The 10,716-nt window shown below is 40.6% G+C and overlaps 1 protein-coding gene across 1 annotated transcript in view; it reads left to right on the top strand.

The window, feature by feature from the left end:
* The first annotated feature begins 4,446 nt into the window (after positions 1-4,446).
* Positions 4,447-10,716, top strand: part of tinagl1 (tubulointerstitial nephritis antigen like 1) — a 42,205-nt gene continuing 35,935 nt past the window's right edge. The window contains exon 1 of the mRNA XM_008117904.3: positions 4,447-4,655. The gene's annotated coding sequence lies outside the window, so the exon portion shown is untranslated. The remainder of the gene's footprint in view (positions 4,656-10,716) is intronic.

The following is a 10,716-nucleotide window of genomic DNA, read 5'->3' as shown; positions in this document are numbered from 1 at the left end:
GAGACCAGCTGCCTAAAGAGATCATAATGGTAGCCCCAAAGGCCGGCCTGGACCTGCCCAAAGGAGACCGGTCCTTTGTAGTTGTGCATCTCATAGACTCTTGGGTGGGCGTTTCTGCAATGCTCAGCATGGATTTCCACATTTGGAAATGGATTTTGGAGATTCTTGCTTGACTGAGGAATGTTGACATCATGAGGGACTTTGGAAACTGGTTTTTGGTTTGAATCCTTACTTTCATTCTTTTTAATCTAGATATTTATTATCCCCCCCCACACACACACACATACAGAAAAGGTATTGGGGTGGTTATATGTTTTCCGGGCTGTATGGCCATGTTCCAGAAGTATTCTCTCCTGACGTTTCACCCACATCTATGGCAGGAATCCTCAGAGGTAGTGAGGTATGGAGAAAATAAGCAAGGAAGGTTTATATATGTGTGTGGAAAGTCCAGGGTGAGAGAAGAACTCTTTGTCAGTTGGAGGCCAGTGTGAATGTTGTAGTTAATCACCTTAATTAGCATTGAATAGCTTCATATCCTGGCTTCTTCCTGCCTGGGGGCATCCTTTGTTCAGAGTCGTTAGCTGCCCCTGGTTGATTCATGTCTGGGACTCCAAATGACAAGAGTTCTTCTCTCACTTTGGACTTTCCACAGATATATAAACCTTCCTTGCTTAGTTTCTCCATACCTCACAACCTCTGAGGATGCCTGCCATAGATGTGGGCGAAACGTCAGGAGAGAATACTTCTAGAACATGGCCATGCAGCCTGGAAAACATACAACAACCCTGTGATCCCGGCCATGAAAGCCTTCGACAACACAAAGTATGTATTATTATATTATTATTGTAAAGACAATATTTTCCCTCTATATGACTCAAAATACCCACCCACACATATTATTGGCGCAACAGCATCAATTACACTATAGTAAAGGTAAAGGTTTCCCTTGACGTTAAGTCCAGTTGCGTCCGACTCTGGGGGTTGGTGCTCATTTCCATTTCTAAGCCGAAGAGCCGGCATTGTTCGCAGAAACCTCCAAGGTCATGTGGCCATAGGCATGACTGCATGGAGCGACATTACCTTCCCGCCGGAGCGGTACCTATTGATCTACTCACATTGGCACGTTTTCCAACTGCTAGGTTGGCAGAAGCTGGGGCTAACAGCGGGTGCTCACTCCGCTCCCCGGATTCGAACCTGCAACCTTTCTGTCTGCAAGTTCAGCAGCTCAGGAAGACATATTTCCATCATGTCTCCTGTATCAATTTAACAATATAATAATATATAATACTCATATTATACTATACTAATATTATAATATATTGCATATACATATAATATTGATAATAATATTGTAATGTAATACAATATAATAATAATACACTATTATAATTGTATATTTATATTACATGTAATATTACTAATAATATTGCAATATAGTTATATAGTACAATATAATAATATATAATGCTTATATAGTGCTTATATTGTGCTATACTAATAATATAATATATTGTATGTATATACAGTAGAGTCTCACTTAACGTTCTGGATTATCCAACACAGTTTGCCTCCCGCCCCGATCCACAGCAAGGATTGAACTTTTTATGGATTTAATTTCCAACAATGTTGCTACTGTAAGTTCATTTTTGCAATTCTATTTTTATTTGTAGTCAATTTGTTAGTAGCCAATTTTTTAAGACAATTTTTCAATATATTGCGATGGTGCTAAATTCATAAATACAGTAATTACTACATAAAGTTACAGTATTTTGGGCTGCTTTTTCTATCGGTTTGTGGTAAAGCATAATGTTTTTGGTGCTTAATTTGTAAAATCATAATATAATTTGACGTTTAATTGGCTTTTCCTTAATCCCTCGTGATTATCCAACATTTTCACTTATCCAACGTTCTGCCGGCCCGTTTATGTTGGATAAGTGAGACTCTTAACTTGTAAGCTGCCCTGACTCCCCTTCGGGGTGAAAAGGGCGGGATATAAATGTCACTAATAAATAAATTAATAAATAATAAACAAAAGTTTATTAAACTGCCAAAACTTCGTTTTTGGCAGGACGTCAAGCAGCATATTTAACTATAGTTTTTCAATGAATACCTCATAGAATCTCAACCAACTCAACACAGTTTGTGGCAGCCACAAGAAACAAAGTTTTTGGAGTATAACAACTACTTTCAAGGTACGTATCACATAATTAAACAGGAAATAACACTTTCAAATCAGGAACAGAATATATTTCAAATGTAGTTACATGGTGTTATAGGCCACTTGACCCTTTAAGCATCTGCATATTTTTTTGAGCTGATGAAATAGAAATGAAATGACACATACCTTGGTGGGTAGCAGGGGATGATGGCTCAGCATCTCTTGTCCCCATTTGACTCCAAGGCCATCGTCCCCCTTCTTTCCCCTTGGAATGACTCAGGGGCGCTTGCTCCATATTTCCTATTAACTGCACATTTTGGGCAACGTTGGCACGAGATGATTCAGACGTGGTGAACTTTCCTCCCCGTTTCCCCCCTTTTTTTGCCATTGTGGTGGGAGAGGGTCCCTGTTTCACCCCCCGGCCTTTGAACGATGTGCGCTTTCACTTCTCCTTATTCCACCCGTCCACGCACAAATTAAAGATGTGTCACTGTGCAAAATAGGGATCCCATTGTGTAGCAAGAGGGTTGCGTAATGGGACCCTGGCAGGTCATCTTCAGTGCCAAGGAGGCAGAGAAAGCTTCATCTAAAAAGGATTTTCTTCAATGTCCTCGGTGTCTAAAAGCTGCTGGCTAAAACCGGCACCAATGGGCAGTGAATAAAATATAATTAAATCATCTAAATCCCATGATAGGGAAAATCAGATTATTTTGAGAATTTGTTGGCAAAGGCTTTCATAGCTGGAATCACAGAGTTGTTGTGAGTTGTCTGAGCTGTATGGCCATGGTCAAGAAGCATTCTCTCCTGATGTTTGACAGGCATCCTCAGAAGTTTTACCATTTGTAAAAGCAGAACCTGTGGATCAGGAGCCCCCATTCCATTTTGGATTTCCAAATAAGGGATGCTCAGGCTGAAAGAACGGTGACAAGAATATCAATAGCAACAACTGGGTTGCTGTCAGTTTTCTGGGCTGTATGACCATGCTCTAGAAGCATTCTCTCCTGACGTTTTGCCCATGTCTGAGATTGCTGAGGTCTGTTGGAGACTAGGCAAGTGAGGCTTATATATTAGCATCAATGGCCTTGCCAGCTTCACACCTACCTGGGGGAAATCCTTTGTTGGGAGGTGTTAGCTGGCCCTGATTGTTTCATGTCTGGAATTCCTCTGTTTTCAGAGTACTGTTCTGATTTTAGAAGGTTTTTTTTTAAATACTGGTAGCCAGATTTTGTGCATTTTCATGGTTTCCTCCTTTCTGTTGACATTCCCCACATGCTTGTGGATTTCAATAGCTTCTCCGTGTAGTCTGACATGATAGTTGTGGGAGTGGTCCAGCACTTCAGTGTTCTCAAATAATAGACTGTGTCCAGGTTGGTTCATCAGTATTAGCCTTTCTTTTCTGATAACTGATATGTGTATGTGTGTGTGTGTGTGTGTGTGTGTGTGTGTATATATATATATATATATATATACACACACATACATACACACACACACACATATGCATATATACATATATAGGTAAAGGTAAAGGTTTTCCCCTGACATGAAGTCCAGTTGTGACCGACTCTGGGGGTTGGTGCTCATCTCCACTTCTAAGCCAAAGAGCCGGCATTGTCCATAGACACCTCCAAGGTCATGTGGCCGGCATGACTGCATGGAGCGCCGTTACCTTCCTGCCGGAGTGGTACCTATTGATCTACTCACATTTGCATGTTTTCGAACTGCTAGGTTGGCAGGAGCTGGTGCTAACAGTGGGCGCTCATTCCGCTCCCGGGATTTGAACCTGGCACCTTTTGGTCCGCAAGTTCAGCAGCTCAGAACTTTAACACACTGTGCCACCAGGGGACAAAGTTTTGAATCCTAGCTCTGAAGCAAGACTTGGATAAGTGAGACTCTACTGTACTGTTCTGATTTTAGAGGTTTTTTTCAAAAATACTGGAAGCCAGATTTTGTTCATTTTCATGGTTTCCTCCTTTCTATTGACATTCCCTACATGCTTGTGTATTTCAATGGCTCCTCTGTGACATGATAGTTGTGAGAGTGGTCCAGCATTTCTGTGTTCTCAAATAATATCCTGCGTCCAGGTTGGTTCATCAGTATTAGCCTTTCTTTGCTGATAACTCAAGCTCACTGGGAAGCCAACCAAGTCAGGAAAGAGAGACCCGATCTTGCTTCCTCGGGGCCAGGCTGGCTTTCCTGAGTTTATTCTCCACGTCCATGTATCTCGGTCCTTTGCCCACGAAGCCTGGGTCTCTTCCGAAGCCTTCGTGGGGGCCTCTGGTGTCCTTTCCCGGCGTGGGAGGCGCCGGAGGCGGACCTGGGCGCAAGCTACATAAGGCGCGCCGGAGCGCAAAAGGCAACCAAAGAGACCCAGAGAGAGGCGGGGGAAGCTGGCTTTGCTCTTGTGGAACTGTGGAAGGAGAAGCCCGGACGGCGAGGAAAAAGTTGGACTCAACTTGAGAGTTTTCTTCCTTCTCCTTTGGATACTTTTCTCCAGGTGAGAGCAGAGAGAGCGCACCCGACGAGCAGCCTCTCCAAATCATTGCGCTTTTTTTGCGCGCTTCTCTCCTTTCCAGAGCCTTGGGCTGGGATAGTTGCCCTTCCTCTTCCTCTTCCACTTCCTCTTCCTCTTCTTCCTCTTCTTCTCAACCTGTGTCACACCTTGCTTTATCCTGCTAACCTAAGAACCTAAGAAGGAGAGTTTGGAGAGGTCTTTTGGAGGCTCCAAAGAGGAACCTCTTTCAGAGGAGTCTCCACCTGAATTCGTTTTTGATTTTATTCTGCTTGTTATTTTATTGTGTTGTCGAAGGCTTTCATGGCCGGGATCACAGGGTTGTTGTATGTCTTTCGGGCTGTGTGGCCATGTTCCAGAAGTATTCTCTCCTGACGTTTCGCCCACATCTATGGCAGGCATCCTCAGAGGTTGTGAGGTATATTGGAAAAACTGAGCAAGGACACAGATACTATCCCACAATTTCTCGCAGCCAAAAGGACTTTCAAAACATCACAGGCTCACCATATTTACAACGATAAAGGTCGAAGGGTGCATAATAGTAATTTTATTTTATTGCAATGATGGGTACCTGCTCTGAATTGTTGGAGACCTCACAATCTCTGAGACTGTCATAGATGTGGGCGAAACGTCAGGAGAGAATACTTCTGGAACATGGCCACACAGCCCGAAAGACATACAACAACCCTGTTATTTTATTGTTTTGTTATATATTTTAACTTGTCTACACTTTGTCTTTCCTGGGCTTGGCCCCATGTTAACCGCCCGAGTCCCTTCGGGGAGATGGTGGCAGGATAGAAAAAAAAAGTATTATTATTATTATTATTATTATATTGTATGACACAGCAAAAAAAATAGATATGCTGGATTTCGTATCACAAAATCACAAGTCGAACACTTCCCAAGTGTATAGGACTGTGTGATGTATTTTCGGATGATGCGTACAGATCCCAGTAGGGTAGCCTTTTGCAGTGGACAGATCGTGATTTTGTCAATGTCTATTGTTTCCAAATGCCGGCTGAGATCTTTTGGCACAGCACCCAGTGTGCCCATCACCACCGGGACCACCTGTACTGGTTTCTGCCAGAGTTTTTGCAGTTCAATCTTGAGGTCCTGAGAGCGGCTGAGTTTTTCCTGTTGTTTTTCGTCAATGCGACTGTCACCTGGGATGGCAACATCAATGATCCAAACCTTGTTCTTTTCCACAACTGTGATGTTTGGTGTATTGTGTTCCAGAACTATGTCAGTCTGGATTCAGAATCTCACAGTATCTTTGCATGTTCATTTTCCACTACCTTTGCTGGTTTGTGATCCTACCAGTTCTTTACTGCTGGGAGGTGGTACTTGTGGCATAAATTCCAATGAATCATTTGGGCTACATAGTTGTGTCTCTGTTTGTAGTCAGTCTGTGCAATTTTCTTACAGCAGCTGAGGATATGATCAATGGTTTCGTCGGCTTCCTTGCACAGTCTGCATTTTGGGTCATCAGCTGATGATGATGATGATGATGATTATTATTATTATTATTATTATTATGTCCACTCAGTCCATCAGAATTCCTGTAACCTCCCACCAAGAGGGCCACAACTGTGCTTCTCTCCTTCTCAGCTTCTCAAGTCCTCTCCACTTGTCTGCCTCTCTGGTTGTGTAGCTATGATTGTTGTTGTTATTGTTGTTGTCCTCCTAGTCCAACAGAATCTCTAGAACCTCCCACCAATATAGCCAACAGCTAGGCTGGCCTGGGGAATTATATGAGAGGCTACAAAAGGAACGTTTGGACCAAACCTAGCGTTTAATCTATTGCAGTGAAAGCTACGTTAAGCTGAATTAATTCTACAGTATAGATACACCCTTAGAGTTCAAAGGGACCCTCCTCACAGGGCCATCCAGCTCAACCCCATTCTGGTTTGTGAGGAAAATAATATTTTGGGCATGGATAGGGCATCCTGTTAGTCATACAAGTTGCAATGAGAGCAGAGAAGTGTTGGCTTGCATACGGAGTGATTTTTAAAAGCAGATCACAAAGAGAAGACAGCCATTGAAAGAGAATGGGACACATAATAATAATAATAATAATAATAATAATAATAATAATAATAATAATAATAACAACAACAACAATTTTTGTATCCCACCTCCATCTCCCGAAGGGACTCGAGGCGCCTAACATGGGGCCAAGCCCAAACAATTACAAAAAAACAGCATTAAATACAAACAAGGCACACAACAGTGTTAGCTATTTGGATATGCCCTTACTTGGATTCCTAACTGGTTTTACTACAGGTGTATCCAACTGAAGGCAGCATGCTGGGGCTTTGTATGCATGCAGTGTTACATTAAAGCACACACAGAGTAGCATGTGGCTGTATGTTGCCTCTATTCATTACACATCATACAAAGGATGTGATCAATGTGCCTTGACCATTGGGCCACATGAATTATCCTATATTATTGTCATGTTTCAATTTATGGCAATAATATAGTAAACTGTTTGTACATTTTTCTGTGGCCAAGATTGTTGTGATTCACCCAATGTGTTTCTATGGCTGATTGGAGATTCAAACTTTGGTCCCTTGAAGTCTTAGTCCAATAATCACACAACTATACCATTCTGGTTCATATATCTTGATAACTTGATATACATTAATGATAATAAACAAGGAGCAGAAGCTTATTCTCCGGAAAATTAATGGGTGTTTGGGGCTACATGTGGCTTAATGTTTTTATTTTTCCTCCCTCTTTCTTACTTGGTGAACACTTAGTGTAGTACAGTAGAGTCTCACTTATCCAACATAAATGGGCTGGCAGAATGTTGGATAAACGAATATGTTGGATAATAAGGAGGCATTAAGGAAAAGCCTATTAAACATCAAATTAGGTTATGATTTTACAAATGAAGCACCAAAACATCATGTTAGACAACAAATTTGGTAGAGAAAGTAGTTCAATACGCAGTAATGCTATGTAGTAATTATTGTATTTATGAATTTAGCACCAAAATATCACGATATATTGAAAACATTGACTACAAAAATGCGTTGGATAATCCAGAACGTTGGATAAACGAGTGTTGGTTAAGTGATCACTCTACTGTAGTAGTTATCCATTAAAGGAATCCTGGTGATGTTTTGATGGCTAGAAGCCCAGTTTTGGGGCTCTTTATCCGCAATTGCACTGAAATAAAAGTGCACCATGGGAGGGAAAATAGTTATATTTAACCATGCCTGTTAAATTTAGAATGTTTGTTTTCCAGAGCATGGATTCCACCCATTCACATTTAAATGATCCATCAGAATATTGTATTTTTTTGCAAGCCAAACTATGCTTAACCCATAGGTCATTCTCTGCATTATCTTCTTTTCCATCTGCTTTTCCATTTGAAACACATCCAGCTTTGCATTGGAACACACACACGCTGCAGTTCAAAGGGGAATAGTTTGCACACCTAACAGGCACGTAATGCAAACAACGCCAGTTTTTCACGGTTTCCCAAAAGCTGCGGATACTCCTCCGCTTTGGATTGATGTGCTACATGTTGTGTTTTTCCATGGACTTTATTGTCTAGGGGTCAGAAGGTGACATTACATCACCACGGAGGTCCGTTTCCTCTGCTACTTTTGGGAATGGCACAACAGAAGGACATGGGGAGGGAGAAGGGCCCAAATTCCTTGCCTGCCTTTTTGACCCGTAGCCATATCCTCCTGAGATTCCTGCTGCTCCCGTTGCCAGGAATGCAAGATGCATTGCATTGCTGAGGCCTGAGATCACAGAAGGCGTTTGAGCTCCAGGTGGCATGAACGTGGAGGAGGTGCCAGCAATCTTCCTTAAACATTGGCAGGGAAGCTCTCTCTCTCCAAGGACCAGTTGGCACAGCAAACACCGATAACACTATGCAACACGATTTTTGTTCCTGGGCTATAAATGTCATTTCCTAATTGGTTCTATCATAAAAACATGGAAAAGGTTTATTAAACTGCAAATACGTTGTTTTGAAAGGTTTAAAATTGCATATGTATAATAATCATATTGTGCTATGGTAATAATATAATACAGTAGAGTCTCACTTATCCAAGACTTGCTTATCCAAGGTTCTGGATTATCCAAGGCATTTTTGTAGTCAATGTTTTCAATATATCATGCTATTTTGATGCTAAATTCGTAAATACAGTAATTACAACATAACATTACTTCGTATTGAACTACTTCTTCTGCCAAATTTGTTGTCTAACATAAGGTTTTGGTGCTTGATTTGTAAAATCATAACCTAATTTGATGTTTAATAGGCTTTTCCTTAATGCCTCCTTATTATCCAACATATTCGCTTATCCAACATTCTGCTGGCCTGTTTATGTTGGATAAGTGAGACTCTACTGTAATAATAATATTGTGCTATGGTAATAATATAATATATTGTATATACATGTAATATTGATACTAATATTATAATGTAAGGCAATATAATACTACTACTAATAATACAATACTAACAATACAATATAATAATATTAATTATTATATATTTTTATATAATATAGTTATTATATATTTAATATTAATTATTACATGTAATATTACTAATAATGTTACGGTATAGTGTTATAGTGCAATACCTATATATATAAAAGAGTGATGGCATCACGACAGCGGACAAAACAACAAAAGTAAACACCCCACAACCTCGAAAATTGACATCACAATCCCTCATCCATGCCTCTAGGTTGATACAACAAAAAGAAAAGAAAAATAATTTCCTAATTAGAGGGAGAGGGATAATTGTTTTTATCCAATTGCTGCCAGTTAGAAGGCTAAGCTCCGCTCACTTGGTCTCCTAGCAACCCACGCAGCCCAGGGGACCCTTTACCTTAACTACCACCAATTCCTCAATACTTTATTTCCCATACCACCATACTTTGCCACAGCAACGCGTGGCCGGGCACAGCTAGTAGTAATATATAATGCTATTCTTGTGCTATGCTAATGATATAATATATTGTATGTAAATACAACTTTTAAGCCTCTCTGAGTATACACACACACACACACATATATACACACACACATATATATACAATAGAGTCTCACTTATCCAAGCCTTGCTTATCCAAGGTTCTGGATTATCCAAGGCATTTTTGTAGTCAGTGTTTTCAATATATCATGATATTTTGGTGCTAAATTTGTAAATACAGTAATTACAACATAACATTACTGCATATTGAACTACTTTTTCTGTGCTTAATTTGTAAAATCATAACCTAATTTGATGTTTAATAGGCTTTTCCTTAATCTCTCCTTATTATCCAAGATATTCGCTTATCCAAGGTTCTGCCGGCCTGTTTAGCTTGGATAAGTGAGACTCTACTGTATGTGTGTGTGTATGTGTATGTATGTGTGTGTGTGTGTGTGTGTGTGTGTGTATATATATATATAATGGCAATTCACAATACAGCACTCATTCTGTACAAAATTCACGTGTGGCTTGTTTTGCACAGACAACTACATTTTTTGCGCAGGGCACTGTTTTTTTTCTGTGCAGAATAATATCTCTACACAGAAATATTATCCCTACACAAAAAATATTTTTTCTTGTGCAGTAAATGTTGCCTTTCCATGTAATTGGACACATTTTGTAAAGAATTAACTTCCAATGGAGTCCCCAGTGGCGCAGCAGGTTAAACCGCTGAGCTGCTGAACTTGCTGACCAAAAGGTTGGTGGTTTGAATCCGGGGAGCGGGGTGAACTCCTGCTGTTAGCCCCAGCTTCTGCCAACCAAACCGTTCAAAAACATGCAAATGCGAGTAGATCAATAGGTGGAAGGTAACAGTGGTTCATGCAATCATGCTGGCTACATGACTTTGGAGGTGTCTATGGACAACGCCGGCTCTTCAGCTTAGAAATGAACACGACTAGACTTAATGTCAGGGGAAAACCTTTACCTTTACCTAACTCCCAATTAATGGCCACTGGTGGAACAGAACTGTGGTCACCAAAGAAGAACCCAAGTAGTGGAATGGAAAGATTTTTGGGCATAGTAAACTGGATTTGGAAA

Source organism: Anolis carolinensis, unplaced genomic scaffold (genome assembly GCF_035594765.1).
Source record: "Anolis carolinensis isolate JA03-04 unplaced genomic scaffold, rAnoCar3.1.pri scaffold_10, whole genome shotgun sequence".
NCBI lineage: Eukaryota > Metazoa > Chordata > Lepidosauria > Squamata > Dactyloidae > Anolis > Anolis carolinensis.
This window is presented reverse-complemented; position numbering and strand designations above follow the sequence as displayed.